Source organism: Xiphophorus couchianus, chromosome 17 (assembly GCF_001444195.1).
Source record: "Xiphophorus couchianus chromosome 17, X_couchianus-1.0, whole genome shotgun sequence".
Lineage (NCBI taxonomy): Eukaryota > Metazoa > Chordata > Actinopteri > Cyprinodontiformes > Poeciliidae > Xiphophorus > Xiphophorus couchianus.
Genome location: NC_040244.1, coordinates 7827466 through 7843650, shown reverse-complemented (window position 1 = coordinate 7843650; position 16185 = coordinate 7827466). Strand labels below are relative to the sequence as shown.

The window sequence follows — 16185 nt, the reverse complement described above, 5'->3', positions numbered from 1 at the left end:
TCTGTGTTCGGCTGCTGTACATTAATGGGTTTAGGTGTAATGACACGGCGGACAACAAAAAGATGAAAACTTGATTCTGATCCAATTGGTTCAGGACAAAATAAGTTGGTTTTTCTTGGAGATGCGAGGGCGCGTGTATCCAGAGCGCATTGAGAGCGCAAAGGCATAATAAGCAAAGAAAATTCGCATTTGCACAGATTCACAAAATGCACCACGTCCATCACTGGAGTCCCGGAGATGCTCCGAATGGCACAGTCAGGCAGCTGAGGATCAGGCATCAAATATTTCACTTACATCACCGCTAAACAAACAGCCGCGTTTTTTCTGATCATCTGATCAATAAAATGATCAGGAAAAACTTGCACACCTTTGTGTATTTTTTTAGGTAAGTTACAACCGAGAGACGGAGAAGAACAACAACTTTATGAAATTCTGCAAGATTTCTTCACGACATTGTTACCATGGATGCTAATTAAACTAGAAATGTGGCGGTCAGCATCTAAAAAGTCTGAGCTTCAACCCTTAAATCCTCCTGTAGAAATGATCCACGCAATCTGTCAGAAAGGGGGGGAAAAACGCTCAATTTGGAGCTTTTAGATGAACCAGTTACTGGCTGCGTCAGGATGCAGGTCGGCTGTTGCACATGAGTGAGGGGGAATAAATCGAAGCTTACCCGCGCATATGCTGTCCCGATGGCGTCTTTTGGGTCGCTTCATGCCACGGTGGCTGCATGTCTGAGGACATGCTTGTGGAGACGAGGTTCTGGAGACGAGAAGCGCGTCGGCTGCGCAGGAGAGAGTAGTGAGGAGGAGGAGGGGGGGCGGGAGTGTTGGAGGCAGAGAGAGAGCGCAATGGAAAAGAGGGGAGATGTGAAAAGTGAGGAGGCATTTCCAAGACTGCGATGAGTCAGTTATTATGTTAAGGAAGTAGAGACGGCGCGTCATTAAAATAAACCAATTCAAAGGTGAAGTAGATTTGGTCAAAATCCTGCCCGCAAAATCACAATTTAATAGAAATTAAACTTGTAGAAAAAAAAACTGCACCCAACAAGAAAGCTCTTAAATCTAATGCTTTATTATTTCTATTCCATAGTGGATATTGTTCCCTCTGGTTTGATTAAACACATTGCTTTTAATTAATTAAGTTGTTATGACAAAGTCAAATATATACAGACACACACACACACACATATAAATATATATATATATATATGGTGACACCGAATGTTATAAACATGACAAAAAGACCTGTCTGCTCGCGTTCGGAAACCTGAAGACCAGAGCCAAAAACACAGCAAATTCACCCACCACATCCATATATATATAGTTTTTGATTTTTTTATTCCCGCTTACTTGTCATTATTTTAAAAACTGCTCAAATCGAGATTAGTAGTGAAAAAATAATCAGAATGTTTTACTGACATCTACTGGGGGAGAACTTAATGCTGTTGTTTCCCCTATGCGTGCCAAACAGAAACAGCAGTGGAGGAGTGGGCACGTGCGCTAGGTCAGCCGAGAGATCCCCATAGCATGATGCTGTCACCACTATGTTTCACCCTATGTAAAGATGAAAGCCACTGATCAGTTCCTGCCTCAAGTTTTCTGAACAGCTGAAACATTATGTTCTCATTTGGGAGCTCCAACCTCCATTAACTTATGCAACAACAACAAAAAAAGCAATAGGAAACTTTCTAGGCTCACAATGAGCAGATAACTTTTTTATTGAGCTCTGTGATGACCTCTGGCTTTGCCTTCCTGAGCACAATATTCACCTTTCACAGTTAGTCAGTTTCAAGCAACAGAACTAATAATCTCTCAGTCGGAGCTCATCTGAGGGACATTTCTGTTTTATTCTAATGAATGTGCTCCAAAATATAGACAAATATACATTCATATGCATTCAGATTTGAGAAAAAAAAGTGTCTTTTGAAACGTGCCATTCTGTGTCAGCAGTAAAAGAAAATGCATTAAGTGGAAGTTGTTTAAGTTTTGCAAGTATACTTTAGTTCAACTATTTAACAATGTAGCTGCAAAATCTAAGTCTTCAGTTTTCTGAAATGAAGACAGCTTGGATGTAAAACGGGAAAAATGAGGAATTAAATAATGCACAAAGTACAGGTTGTTCTCATCTTGTCACAGATGTTTGACGCATTTTGACGTGTTTTCACAGCGTTAGAGCAGCTCCAGGAAGGGTGACGCCGAATGTTATAAACATGACAAAAAGACCTGTCTGCTCGCGTTCGGAAACCTGAAGACCAGAGCCAAAAACACAGCAAATTCACCCACCACATCCTATTCACAATACATCTGCAGCACATGACTCACTGTTTAGGCACACAAAATGTTCATTGCTCATATAAGTGTGTGTATGTGTGCATGTTGGTACTGAAAACAGTCACCTGATTGGCCGTGGATGGATCATGTGCTCCTGTGTTATGCTGATGAACATGACGGCCTCAAAGGCCGGCTTGAGTGCACTGCAATTAGTTAGAGAAAATCACAGTTTTAATGGACTCTATTTTTTCTAAATTAAGGGACACGGTGAACAAAGAGTCATCTTGCGCACTATCATGTAAATGGGAAATACATCGGATATGTGCATATGTAAAAGTAAGTGCTAATGTACTTTTCTTTTATGGCATCAGAATTGTTGAGGCTACTGTTTCATCTGATCCGATGACATTTGTTTTAAACTCTGACAGCAGCATTTAATTTATTTATTTTTTTGCTCAACTTGTAGATTTTGATCTTTTCCAGCCGTTCCATCCTGGATGAAGTGATGTCTTTATTGTTCATCAACGCAGAGATGGAGATTTGTCTTTGACAGAAATCATCTTTACATTTGCAAATTGAAACACCGCAAATAGACGCTAAAGATAAAACAATAAGTTTACAGGCTTGGAACTAATAAAGACATCCAAACCTTTGCTAAAATTACTGTAAAACAGAAAAAAATTCTGAGGTTTGATTCTGGAAATAAGATGATTCATGAGGAACAAAAAGCTAAACAAAATGAACAGATTTCTTTTGATATGGAACCACATTTTCACAATAAATTACTAGCCAAGCAGTTTAAAATCTCTTTATATTATTGCCATAATAAGCCACATAACGGTTCCCATCAAAAAGATACTCTGCACAAGTCAAAAATCTGAAAAACCAGAACACTCTTAATATGTTAAAACACATTTTTTGTGGATGTTTGAGCTGTTTGTAATAATTACTTTTAGTTTTATTAGAAGACGAGTCGAGAGAAGACCGAACACTTCTTTTGTCTGTTGTTTTCAAAAAACGTTTGTGTCTTATTAACAATAAATAATGCAACCTGGTTTATGGAAGATTTCTCAAAGCATTGGGAAATGTCAAACAAACGGAGAGCCGTTTGTTTGACATTTCATGAAGCGGTCATGAAGAGAATCACATGATGGATAAAAAGACAACAGGCTTCAGCAGCTCTCCAGAACACCGACGATTTTTCTTTTAATTTTGAAAAAGTATTTTCAACAGATCTCTGGCACCAACGTCACATCATCAGCAGTTCTGTCAGCATTACAGTTTTTTACAAAAACAAAACGTTTTAGTTCAATAGATGTGGAAAATACCTCTGATAAAGTTTAGTTTCAAGACCTGAATAGTGTATTTACAAATAAAGAAATACAATGAGCCACTGTAATTATTTTACACAAACAATATCTACTGACTACAAATTAATACAGATAATAATAATTATAAAAAAAAACAAAGTGAGTGAAATCAAACCAAAGATTCAGTTCACCTCCACCCTCATAATTAGCTGACTGGTCTGAACCAATCAGGTGGATGTTAGAGGAATCCCTCAGGTGAACTCGTTTCCTGTCATCATGTCTGCTCTCTGTGAATGTTGCCTTCAGGAAGTTGACTTGAACGAGAAAGAGGTTAGTGGATAAAGAATAAAATAGGAAAGTTAGCATTGGGTGTGTCGTGAAATTTAAGCCTCATTTTATGGTTTTAAATGTGATAAAACATGATGTGGTGTAAAAGCTACCTGCATTTGAGCACCTGATTTGTTTGTTTTTTTTTAACTACAACCAAATTTCAAACTTATTTTCTCATTTTGTTCTTTTTCGTCCGTCTCCCAGTGTTTCCATTTAAGCTGTTACACTTCAAATCTGCATTAACGTCACTGATCTTTGAGCTTAACTACTTGAAGTGAAGTTAAAGTCTGCTGCCAGTCACAACGAGCAATTTAGAGCGCTTATTGATTACTGGGCTGTCCATCAATGCACAGCCGTCAAGGGGCTCCGACTTGAGGCTGAAAAGCATGAAGTGCCAGTTTATTAAATGCCAGGAAATAATCCTCATGATGTCTTGGAGCAGCTCTCCAACAGTAATGGTATAGTGTCCTGAAGTCTGGCAAGGAGCATCTTTGGTTGGAGAAAAAAAAAAATCAGACTGGTCAGTAATTGTCCTCATTGTATCAATAAATGTACGTTAGAAATTGGACTTATATCCTTTCCAAATTTTGCTTGAATTAAAATATTAAGTTGGACTTGATTTTTCCATTTCACGTCGTCCAGTTTCAGCCCAAACAGCTCTGGAGAATTTTCCAACCAGAATTTGATGTGCTTAGTGTTCTGGGTTGTTTTGTGTTTCCTCTGTGTTTGTATTTTTTTAATTTTTTTATTTATTTTCCTCTCGGTCTTGTCCTTCACCTGTAATTAGTTCCAGCTGTTTGTTATCTCCTTGATTGCTCCAGTGTGTATATATGTTCTTGCCTTTGTCACTACTATGTGCATTTCCATTGACCATATGATTGCACAATTTGACATTTGAAAAATAAATTTGCATATTGGAAACATTCTAATTTTGGAAAAGGTTTTGATGCTTAGATGAGGTATTTTATTTATTTATTTATATTTATTTTTTTGGCCGTAATGAAATTGCAATGGAAACCCGTTTTTCGTGCTACATGTGGTCAGCAACCGGGCAACCAGCATCCGGCTGCATGTTGCGTCGTCACAACAACTTAGCAAATTATGACACATGGATATCAAAGATATATTTTTATCTTTTTGTTTGACATTTACATACTATTAAGGTCTCGGTAAATGTTAAATTTTAGCAACCAGAAAATAGTGCGTTAAACTTTGAAACACATTCGCTTGAAAATTTTGCTGGATGTAAAATTATACAATACACTCCTAATGGATCTATTTAAATAGTTTTTCATCCATCCACTCAGCGGATGGACAGGTCATGAGGAGCAGCTCTGAGGAACAAGCTGGACTTTGTGCTGAGGAGTTCTGCTCTGGTTACACAACGACCAGATGGCCTTTTAAAATATCTGTGGCGGTCCACACACTCGCAGCGTCCATTCAAAACTACCAAACTCTCAGGGGAACTTTAGCTTCAAGGGATTCAGAAGAAAAGTTGCTTTATTTCTCAGCTGCTGAACAGTTAAAATCAATTTCATTATGCTTACTAAAGCTGAGAGGTTCAAATAGAAATGGATCTTTTTAACTTCACCAGCACTCAAAGCACACGTTTTCAATAAATATTCTTCTCTGATCTATTAAAAAAAGGTAGGATTTTTTGTTATAAGGCCATCTTGTTCTCTTTGGTTTTTGGCAAATCACTTTTGTTGTTATTTTTAATCCTTTCTGGATAAAAGTAACAAAAAACAGATGCAGAAAAGAGAGGACATATTGGAGGTGAAATACAATAAACAAAACCAATTGAGACGACAGAAGAGCCAATCCAAGCAACTGTCACACAATTTGACGCGCAAGCTAATTAATTACCCTCCTGATTCAACAATGAAATGACAGTCTTCATTTTTCTGAATCATAATCATCGTTGTTCGCTCTCAGAAATTACATGTTTTCCTCGTCATTGGGTGCAAATCTTCCCTCTTACCTCCGTTTCCTGTTTCAGTCCTTTGAGTGAAGGGAGTGTTGTATACGCATCAGCCATTTTGAAGTATGGTGACTTGTCTCCTGCTTGTCTAAGATTTGCTGAGCTTTTGAATGTTTGTGTTTGGCAGGTCCATTAGCATGGGAAATGCTCCACTTCATCAGGACCCGACACCCCAGACACGCCCAGGAATCCTAAAAACGTTGTTCGTTGCATTTTTTCCCTCCGTTTTTCCTTTCAATACCAAAACTAATTTAGCCCACTATTGCACATTACTCAAGTTTGTAATACACGACTGTATATACATTTGAAATTTGTCATTTATAACTAGCATGAGAGATGACTTTTAACCCCTCTTATTTCTTTCCTTTTTAGTTTTCAACCAACAGGGTTGCTGCTGCTTTGGCTAAATAACACAGAAGTGCTATCTTTAGCTTGAAATATTAGTCAAAGACTTCTTATTGTCTCTAACTGGGTAAAAACACCTGCAAGGTGGCAGCAAACTGTTCAAATTAAACAACCTGGTCTGTCACTTTTAAACCAAATATGGTGTAAAAAACACTTTAGAACTTTTTAATATAAAAAAAAATCCAGAAAAAGTACTTTGCTGTGAAAAAAAAAATTACCTTCTTACAGATTTCTTTTCTGGTTTTATGTCACACCTAAATGTTTCAGATAATAAAATCTAATTTATCTCTGAATACAGATAAGTTTTTATGATCCCAAATTTAGAAAAACTGTTGGGGGTTTTTCAGTCTTGGTGGCAACAATTGTAATCAATTATTTACAGTACTTGGCAGTAAATCACTCCATTTTCCATTCTAGCTTTAGTTCAGCCACATTGGATGATTCTTGAGTTTGAAGAGCATGACGAAACATCTCAGTTGGGTTTCAATCTGAAGTCAGAGTGGGGTCTTCTTGAGGTCCATCAGATCGTTTTCCTGCTGCATAACCCATGTGTGTCTGACATTCAGGTTCTTCTTCATGTTTGTCTCACCAAGAGAGAATTCACAGTTCCTTCAAATAGGGCAAGCCGCAGAAAAGCAGCGCCACACGGTCACAATGAAACTGGGTTTGAGTACTTTCTCACACCACTGTACTATATTTCTAACCAGAGGTCTGTTCAAATAACAGACGACGGTGGAATTTCTCGATTTGTGGGTATTCCTCTTCAGCTGAACCGTGTCAGTACAGCTTGTTATGACTTCTGCTGTTAATCTCATGAAGTCTTTTGACGGTTTGCACAGAGCGCGTCGTGTCTACCCAGCTTTCAGTTCCTACATCAAGCTGATTGGTTTCCTGGTCAGCTTTTGTCCAAATGTCTGTGGTTGTGTCTCGTTTTGTAGCAGAGAAATCTGTTGGAAAACTTCTGGAGAAAGGGTTTCCTTCTCCTCTCTTTTTCGATGCTATTCTTCAACTTTTAGATGCATTTCTGATTATAATTTGGTCATTAGACAGAGTCTGTAGAACTTGATTGCAGGCTAAGGAGGAGAACAATTCATTTGATTCGATTGTTTTGGACCTAAGACCATCCTAAGGCACTGTGAGTTTCTTAGGGCCCTCACACCACCAGGGGGCCCCTATGAGCACAAAGCTAGTATAATAAAAATATTTCTATATTTAAATAACATTGAATATTATCAAACATGAAAAAACTATTAAAATTCAAAGAAATGGGATTGTTTGCAAAAGGAAAACCCTTTGTAAAAAAAAAAAAAAACATGAGATACAGCAACCTTGAACTCCTGTATTTGTGCATCACAATTGTTTATAAAGTCTCAGTATAATCTGTTTTAAAGGACAAGTTTGCACTGATTGATCAGCTGAAGTATAAAAAAGTGGGAGAGGGTGAGACGTTGTTTTGAGTTGAATGAGAGTGACCACTGCAGTGAAATGTGTGGAGTGATATAGATCTGTGAAAGTCCTTAAAATCTGATCACCTTGAATTGTAATGGGCCAACAATATCTCATAATAAGAGGTAACAGTATTTTACAAAACGTATGATCTGGTACCGCCTTTCTGTCACTCTGAGTTCTGGGTTTTCCCTTATTCTTCTCTTCTGCTCTTTCCAAAGGGATTCGGTTGGATTTACATGGAGGAATGTTGATTTTGTGCTGCATTGATTCCGCGAGGTGCTTTGGATCACTTGGAACAAAGATCCCAGGTATGTAGAAGAGAAACAACACCACAGACCTCCTGCACCTAAAGGTCGGTACCAAGTTCTTTCTTTGCCACATATTAATTTTTTGTTTCATACTAAACTCACCTGAAGTATTGGAGACAGAAACATTTGACAAACTCTACCTATTTAAACTTGTGACATTAAAGCAGTTTTCTTTCTTTTGGCATCAACTACTGACATTATGATGCAAAACTATGTAACTAACATGCTCTTTTATTATATGTGTTGGTGAAATGAAGTATGAGTTAAAATATTGATTCAGTTCCATTCATGTAATAGGAATTGTTGTCTTTGCCAGTAAAAATTGACTATTTGATGGTAATGAAGCTAAAGAGTTTTCTGGAATGTTTTTTTTTTTTTGTGCACCACTTCTTAGTCAGTGTGTTTGTTTCAGAGCAAATAAGATCAAATTATTTCCACTTTGGTCTCATGAAATAGTCACTGTTATTATAAAAGAAAGATGGAATCTGAAAATGGAAATGAGATCATGACTTACACTTACAGAATAAATCGGATTCCCCAAACAGTAATATGTAACTGTAAATAGAAGTACAAATCTGTTACTTTTAATCCACTGGGCATTTTATATGCTCATTACAACAGATGTATTTTTCTATCTTTGAGTGAGGAAGGTGTTTTCTATGTGTGTGTTTTTTTTTTAAAACTCACCTTTTCTCTATAAAGAAAGGGGCAAAGGGATTGAAGTGGTTTATCTAAAATGCCTGGGGTTAATTGCTCTCAATCCAGGATCTGCTTTTGAATGTTTCCACGTCTCCAAATTAGTTCATTAGCAATTCTTTGCAATTCTTTTATAGTGTCTTAATTGAGGGTAATTAAGTGAAGTGATGGTATTAGTGGATTGGTGAACAAAGCATCAAAACCTTTGCACAGGGTGTAGCATACATGAATATGTCATTAATGGTGACACTCAAGGAAAAAGAAAAGCCTCCAACCCCTCTTTGTGCAAAGGCTTCAGATGGGCACCACACATTTGCCTGAAACGCTTTTTGTTATTTAGATAAGTGGGATAATTGCGACGTCGCTGAATACAGTTGCAGAGTGCAGATGTGCAGCAAAGCTGTGGCAAAATTGTGCAAACTAGCAAGATTTGACTTGGTGTGTCACGCCTCAGAGACCCAAACCTTTCTGCTGAACCAGCTTCATTCACAGGGAGACGGGAGTTAACCGCAGACAAAATGACATGCAGAGTGTAAAAGAAACAGAAACGTAGTGTCAAGAAATATTAAGATTACTATCTCTTCAATTATTTTAACCTCAGCATAGGTAAATTAATCGAATACTTTTGGTAGGTAAGTATTTCTGACCAATTATCAAATGGAAAAGTATCACAAATTACTTTCTGTAATAATGTTACAATCTCAAATTTTGTTTAATTTTGGTGGCAGTTCCTGCTTTAGCTGGTCGGACCTTATTAAATATGATAAATTAGGATCCTGTACCATAACCTTGTAATGGTGAATATAATCTGATTCATATTTGTAAAGTGTTTCTGCGCACTCGAAGCCAAATATTTATAAAAGTACCAAGAATCAATAGTTATAAAAGAACTGAACTAAAAAGACGCATTAATGCTGCTGCGCCGTCTAGAAGAGGATAATAATTATTTACTACTCCAATATGCAATCACACTAATGCATGACGTGTTGTTTCTATGGTGCATCTTCATACTCCATTGAAATATAAGGACATTTTCTGTTTCTATGGTTTATGTATCTTCATAACCGCCTTACGATTTATGGTGCATTAATATACGAAGCGATTACTCTCCTATTGTCTTCAGGTCAAACTGACACAAATTAATCTTTAACTGCTATGACTGCTGGACTTTTTCTTAAGTTATTTGTGGATTTGTCACTATTGAAATTCTTTTTATTTGTGTTGTATTTTAAGTTTTTCTTATCTGTCTTGCCGTCTGTTGTTTTCAACAAATATTAGTTATTGTTTCGTTTTCAAACAGTTTTTGTTTATTGCTGCAACTTTTGGTAGCATCTCTTGGTTTATTGCTGTTTTGGGTTGTTTTATGTCTATAGTTTGTAAACTGTTCTGGTTTCTGTGTCGTCGTTTCCCTAAAAAAGCCTAATGTCATGAATTTTGCTTCATGTAATTTGAATAACTTAAGTTAGACTGGTTTTAACGCCATTAGATTAAAATTATGACAGTGAAGATGTGTCCATATGTGGGAACAAAAAAAATTAAGACATGAAGGTAGAAAGTGATGTATATATTTTTTCCTCATTAGATTTCTAAAACTGAATAAGATTTTCCTTGTGAGTCATTTAGTGTAAAATGTGTTGTCAGCCAGTCTGTCACTCAGCCCATTTAGACCAAAGATTTTTTCGCAACAAAAGATTTTGCCTACAAAAGCCGAAAACTGCAGTCTGAATATTTCAATGCATCTCTGGAGCTTTTTGTGACGGGCAACATTCATGAATTCAGCGTTCAAAGAAGTCTGGACTCAACTGTGCAATAATTTGATGATATTTTCCATCACAATCAGAGAATCGCTAAATAAAATTTGAAAGAAAATGCTTGAAAGGAAAGAGAAGCTCAAGATCAGCCAATTAAAACATAAATAGTGCTAAAACTTGGTCTGAGTCAGAAAGTGGCATACCTCTGGATTTATTCTTGCAAGACAAATTGCCTTCACTTGTAGTGGTGACAACTCTGAATGGGAACAAAATTAACATCAATTATGGGCATTGATGCTTAAAGCACACGCCGCTTTGATCTGTAACCTTTGAGCTGAAAAAGCGGCTCCCTGTGAATGGACGTGGTCAGTCATCCCTCTCTTGGAACCCATCCAACCTTCTCGTTGCTCTCACAACAAAGGCTAGCAAAGAAAACAGGACACACTTGTCTTAGCTGCACAGGCTGCTGGTTTGGCTCTCCTCCAGGTCTGCGCTGTCGAAGATACTCTGGTTCCTTTTCCCAGCGTGTCCACCTGTGACTGCAAAGCACCGGCCATAAGCCGGTACATTTTGTTTCTGCTGATGGTTTTTGTAGCATCTGAAAACCTTTTGCAGCAATAACTCATCAGGATAGTTGCTTTGATTTAAAAGGAAAATGTGCCTTAAGAGGCAATTTGACCTTTTGTTACCTCTAGCTAAGAGGTACGAAAATACTCGTATTAAAAGTTATAAATCTTTTGAGCGAACAGAAACACATTCCCTGTGAGCAGACGGATGATATTTAAAAGTTAAACACTTGTTTCTTTAAGTATCATTCATCTTATCCCCCTCAGTGTTTTACAAACTTACATTTTTTCTTGCCTAAGCTTTTTCACATCTGCAAATTGCAGCTCCACCCCTGTATCCCCAATGAAGTGTAATTTGCTGAAAAAGCAAGTCTAGCTGTTTGATTGTGACAGGAGCCTTCTCTTATCATTTAGAGTATGATTATAGTTAAAACTCTGTGGGTATGAGCTGTGAAGTCATCAGAATGGAAAACAGTCGCAAGGTTGCAGACGTTTTTGTCTCCATAAAATCTGTGAATGCAGCATTACCCTGTAAGAACTTCTCTGCTTTTCTCCAGCCATATTCCTATCTGAATATTAAGTCATTAATATTGTGGGTAAATACAGTTTTATGAATTTGCTTTCATGTCGGAGACTTTGCTGTCAGGACGTTTTTGATGAGCAGCCATTAAAGCTCACAGTTTGGTGTTTTGGTACATAAAATTATCATTCTTCTGCAACTTCTGGCTTCTGTTGTGAGCTACAACTCAGAACACAATTGAAAAAATAACTCATAAAAATGACATGTCGGTTTAGGGAGGATTATATGAGACATGGCAGCTTGAGCAATAACAAATGTATGTTTTCTGAGTTTTTTTCTTTCCTTTCTCTTGTGCTAATAACGAGTTTGGAAATTAGGCTTGCACATCATATTTCCAAAAGGCTGGCTTGTGTATGCCGCTTTGTTCACAAAATGAGATCTCAGCTAATAGAAGTCCTCTCATTCTTGTAATCAAATCGGCCCTGTGATGAGCGCCGTCAGCTGGCGCGACAAAATGAGGAGAGCGACGGAGCCGGGAGGCCGGTCTTCATAATTTGGTGCAAATTATGAAGGACTGCGCAGTAAACTGGTACCAGATCAAAGATTATCAGTCGAGCGCGGATCCCTTTGTTTATGAATAATAAGAAATTGAAATTGATTATGCCAAGTGGAGCAAGACCTTTATATAACAATGGTGAAGTTTACCAATCTGAAAAGAAGCCATGTAACTGAGAACAGCTGATGAATGTCTGGCTGAACTTCCTGTGATTATGATACCAAAAAAAGAAAACCCAAGGGAGAATTAAAAATGATGACAATAAATATTTGTTTTACACAAATAACTCTGTAAACCTAAAAGAGAATGTAGAATTTTGATGGGGACTACTTTCATGACTTTACAATCTTTTGCAAAAATATAAATATATATATGAAAAAGTATGATGTATTTTTAAAGATCTTATCTCAAACTGATAAGATCTGATAGATGTCAAATTCTATCCCCTAAATGTCCCTGAAAATGACATTGTTGGGTGTTTAAAATAAACTGTAAGTGCGATCTCCTTTAGATGTGGAAGGTACGCAGTAGGAGTCCACTGAAGGCCTTTCAAGGCTCAATTGAGGTTCCTGTGAAAGGAGAAGAGGAAAGGCAGCGGTGCAAAGTGCTGGCTGGCAAACGGCCAATACAGCGACTGCAACACAGGGGAAGAAAAGGAACTTGAATTTTTGGCAGAGAGGACAGATGTAGCAATTGAATGGCTCTTCCAGCTGCTGAAAGTGCTGTATCTCTAAAGAGGTGATAGTTTAAACATGTCGTTTTGAATTTGAATATTAAAACAATTATCAATTGAAAGGAAAACTGCTAACCAGGGCTAGGAACAGGAGTGATGTCCAAAGCCTCCTGGAGTTTTCCCAGGGTAGAAGTGACGCATAGAATCCTGAATCAACCCTGTGGGATGTTTAACAACCTGAGAAGGGAGGACACCAGGATCTGCATGCAGGTCAGGGGTCTTAATGCACATGCCTGAGCTGACTCCCTCCGATCCAGAGGAGCCCCGGACTCACAGCTTCTGATCGGCGCTTTCTGAGGCTAAACCCAAATATCCTCTGAACGGGGCTCCAGCAAAGACAAAAACTACAAATACAAAAAGGGATGGGGGTGAGGGATGGATAGCTTAAAAAAATGTAGGAAAAATTATAAATATTTTTCCATTGTCAAACTGAAGTCAACTGCCAGACTTCCTATACTTTTTCAGAACCCCAAAATTCAGTTTATCCTATTCTCACACTCACAGGATAAAAAGTGAACCAGCAGCCTGACCGACTGGACGTCACTGTAGACTCAATTCAGTAGCATCTCTATTACCAATGTGCACAAATATTCTGGCAGTTCTTCCATTAAATAAGAAATTCAATTAAAATCGCATCGAAATCGCAATGTCATTAAACAACACGTTTTTTCCTGATCCTCCAGCCACTTCCCGTTGTCTTCTTCGTGGTTTGCGCCAGTAGTAACATCTGGTTGTTGATCATGTAACTCCTGTGATACAAAAAATGTCTTTTCATTTCAGTTTTGCAAAATAAACCAATCTTAATTCAGCCAAAAAGAACCACCCCGTCTTAGCGCCAAACTTTTTTAATGGAAAAAAAAAAGAGTTTCCCTTAAATAAATTGATTTTTGAAATATCAAATTGTTAAATTTTTTCGGTCAACAGAAACTCTGCTAGAGTGAAACTCTCAAGCTGACTGCATTTTGCTGCAAATGTTGAGAAGAAACTCTGAAAGAAGGTGAATCTTTGTTGGGTTCAGTCCAGAATTGCCAAGGAACTCCAGCAAAGGTGGTTTGGGTGTAAGAAATCCAACTTTGGCATTGCACATCAATAAGTTAAAGTTTGCAGATGGGAAACATACCTGATGCCTTTTGCAAAGCTCTAAAGGGAGTTAATCAGCTAAAAATACAGACAAGCTGTTCAGTATAAAATATGCTGGGGAGGAAATGGTGATTAATTTTTACTCTTCCTTGCAGGCAAATATTGCCTCCGTTAAACTGCAGCTTTTCTTTTAATATGTTACAATATTAATAGTAGTATTATAAATCATTTACTAGATGTAACTGTTAAATAGTCGAGGCATGATTTAAGACAGCTGTAATGAAAGGTTAATGAAAGGTTTTACTTTAAAGTTGCAAAAGTCAACCTTTTTGTGGTTCTGAAAGGGAAGAAATTTTACTCGTTACTGAATATTGGATGGTTTTGTAGTTTTATTTTAGGACATGTCAGACTTTCTGTTTACATAGAAAACTTTAGCCTTCTGATAGTTTGCATCAATTCAAATGGATACATTTATGAATCCAAATCCAGATTGAAGCTTTCAAAGTCCTTTCAGGGGAGGAGGGATGGGCCAGCAAGTGTTTTTGTTGGGATTGTAGATAATAGATCAGCCTCAAGTAATTGTCAGAAAAATTAAAAACTGAAGGACCATGTTGGTAAAAATATCCAAGGGAGATTTTCACAAATATCACCATGCCTCCATTTCCTAATCGGACTAAATGTAAGAAAAAAAATCAGATTCTGATTTAAGATGAGAAGAATATCTGAAGAATCAACATAAAAAATTAGTTGTGACGTAACTTCTCACGTTGCTCTGCACATGTTAACGTTTCAAAACTTCTCCTGAGAGATGATTCACCAGGACTGTAGTCTGTTTACATCCCACGTCCATCACTAAGTATTTGTGCCAAAGCTAGCAGTTGGGAACCTCTACTTCTGTAGATCAGACATAAAAAAGTGTCTACCTACCCTATGGCTGTTTTTAGAAGCCAACCACAATGAATATTTCAGAATAATGAGGGTGAGATAAAGGGAGGCTCTCTGTAGTTAGGTACTTAATGGCTTCTAAGTTATAGATGAGCGGCCGAAAGGTTGAAGCCGATGTGAAAACTCAAGAGAAAGGCATTTTTCTTACAGCGAGCTAATTGGTGCTGCCTGTTGTCTCTGGGTGTATTTTCAGCACTTGTGCTTCCAGACTTAATTCTGGCTTTCCATCATCACAGCAGTCTATGTCTTTGGCAAACTCTTATTCGTTTTCATGTTTTTCCAGCTTTATCTTTCTTCATTCTAAAAGACACTCAGATCAGGTTATAATGACCAAAACACTTTGGTTAAAAAAAACAAAAAAACACAAAATACAGGCAATAAAACGAGAACAGTGTATGAAATCCCTCTAAGAGAAAAACAAATACTGACAAAAGAATAACACACGAACCTGCTCTTTAATCTGCTGACAGATATATTTACTGGCATCTTTAAACTGTTGGACAAGAACACAACATATTTAGAAGCTGCTTCCTGCTGGCTGAGAATAAATACTTTGATACCATCCCGGTCTGCGCACTGTTTGCTTGGCCCACATGCAGCATTATGCAATCCTCCATGTTCCTTATTTATTTGAAACCATGAATTGTCGTCTCAGTCTGTCTATTTGAGCTCTGATCTTCATTAACTCCAGCAGGATTTATCAGCTTATTGTGCAAACATTTTGACACAGATACAAGATCGATGGGAAAGCTGCGAGCTTCAATGGAAGAGAGTCAGAGGTGCAGGAGACTACTGCCAAACACAACTTTTAAGATTTACTTGAAGTAGGACAAAAAATGGTTTGCATCACTTCACTTTTTGTTTGAAAAAAATAAAACAACACTCAATGAATTAGAATCTCATCACAATAAATTTAATTCAGTAATTTAGTCTTGAATACTGAACTATAAATAGACACAGGTTCACTTTATGCTGTTGCATTCCTGCTTTGCTTTTCAATGGTAAATGTGAGGAAGTAGCTTCAAGTAAATGACGTTTCTGTATTCGTTTTCTATTTTTCTGAATCTGAATGTAATTTAATCTCCCTCTCAGCAGGGCTGCCTCAGTTTGTGACATGTCATCGTAATCCAAGAGATTAACAGAGCAGTAAGGAGACGCTTCATATGGTGAACATGTCCACCACTGCTTTGAAATGCAAGGCAATGGCCCAAACGTATTAGCCAATCTCATGCTAAGTCATGCAGATGTTCTGTTTACTATTAGGAAACAATCATTTCTAATT

General features: G+C 37.5%; 1 protein-coding gene across 2 annotated transcripts in view; it reads right to left on the bottom strand.

The window, feature by feature from the left end:
* chrm2a (cholinergic receptor, muscarinic 2a) overlaps positions 1-900 on the bottom strand; it is a 78495-nt gene extending 77595 nt beyond the window's left edge. Inside the window, exon 1 of one of the 2 annotated variants that reach the window (XM_028043523.1) lies at positions 674-900. The gene's annotated coding sequence lies outside the window, so the exon portion shown is untranslated. The remainder of the gene's footprint in view (positions 1-673) is intronic. The other variant, XM_028043525.1, reaches the window with a different exon arrangement.
* Positions 901-16185: the final 15285 nt, after the last annotated feature.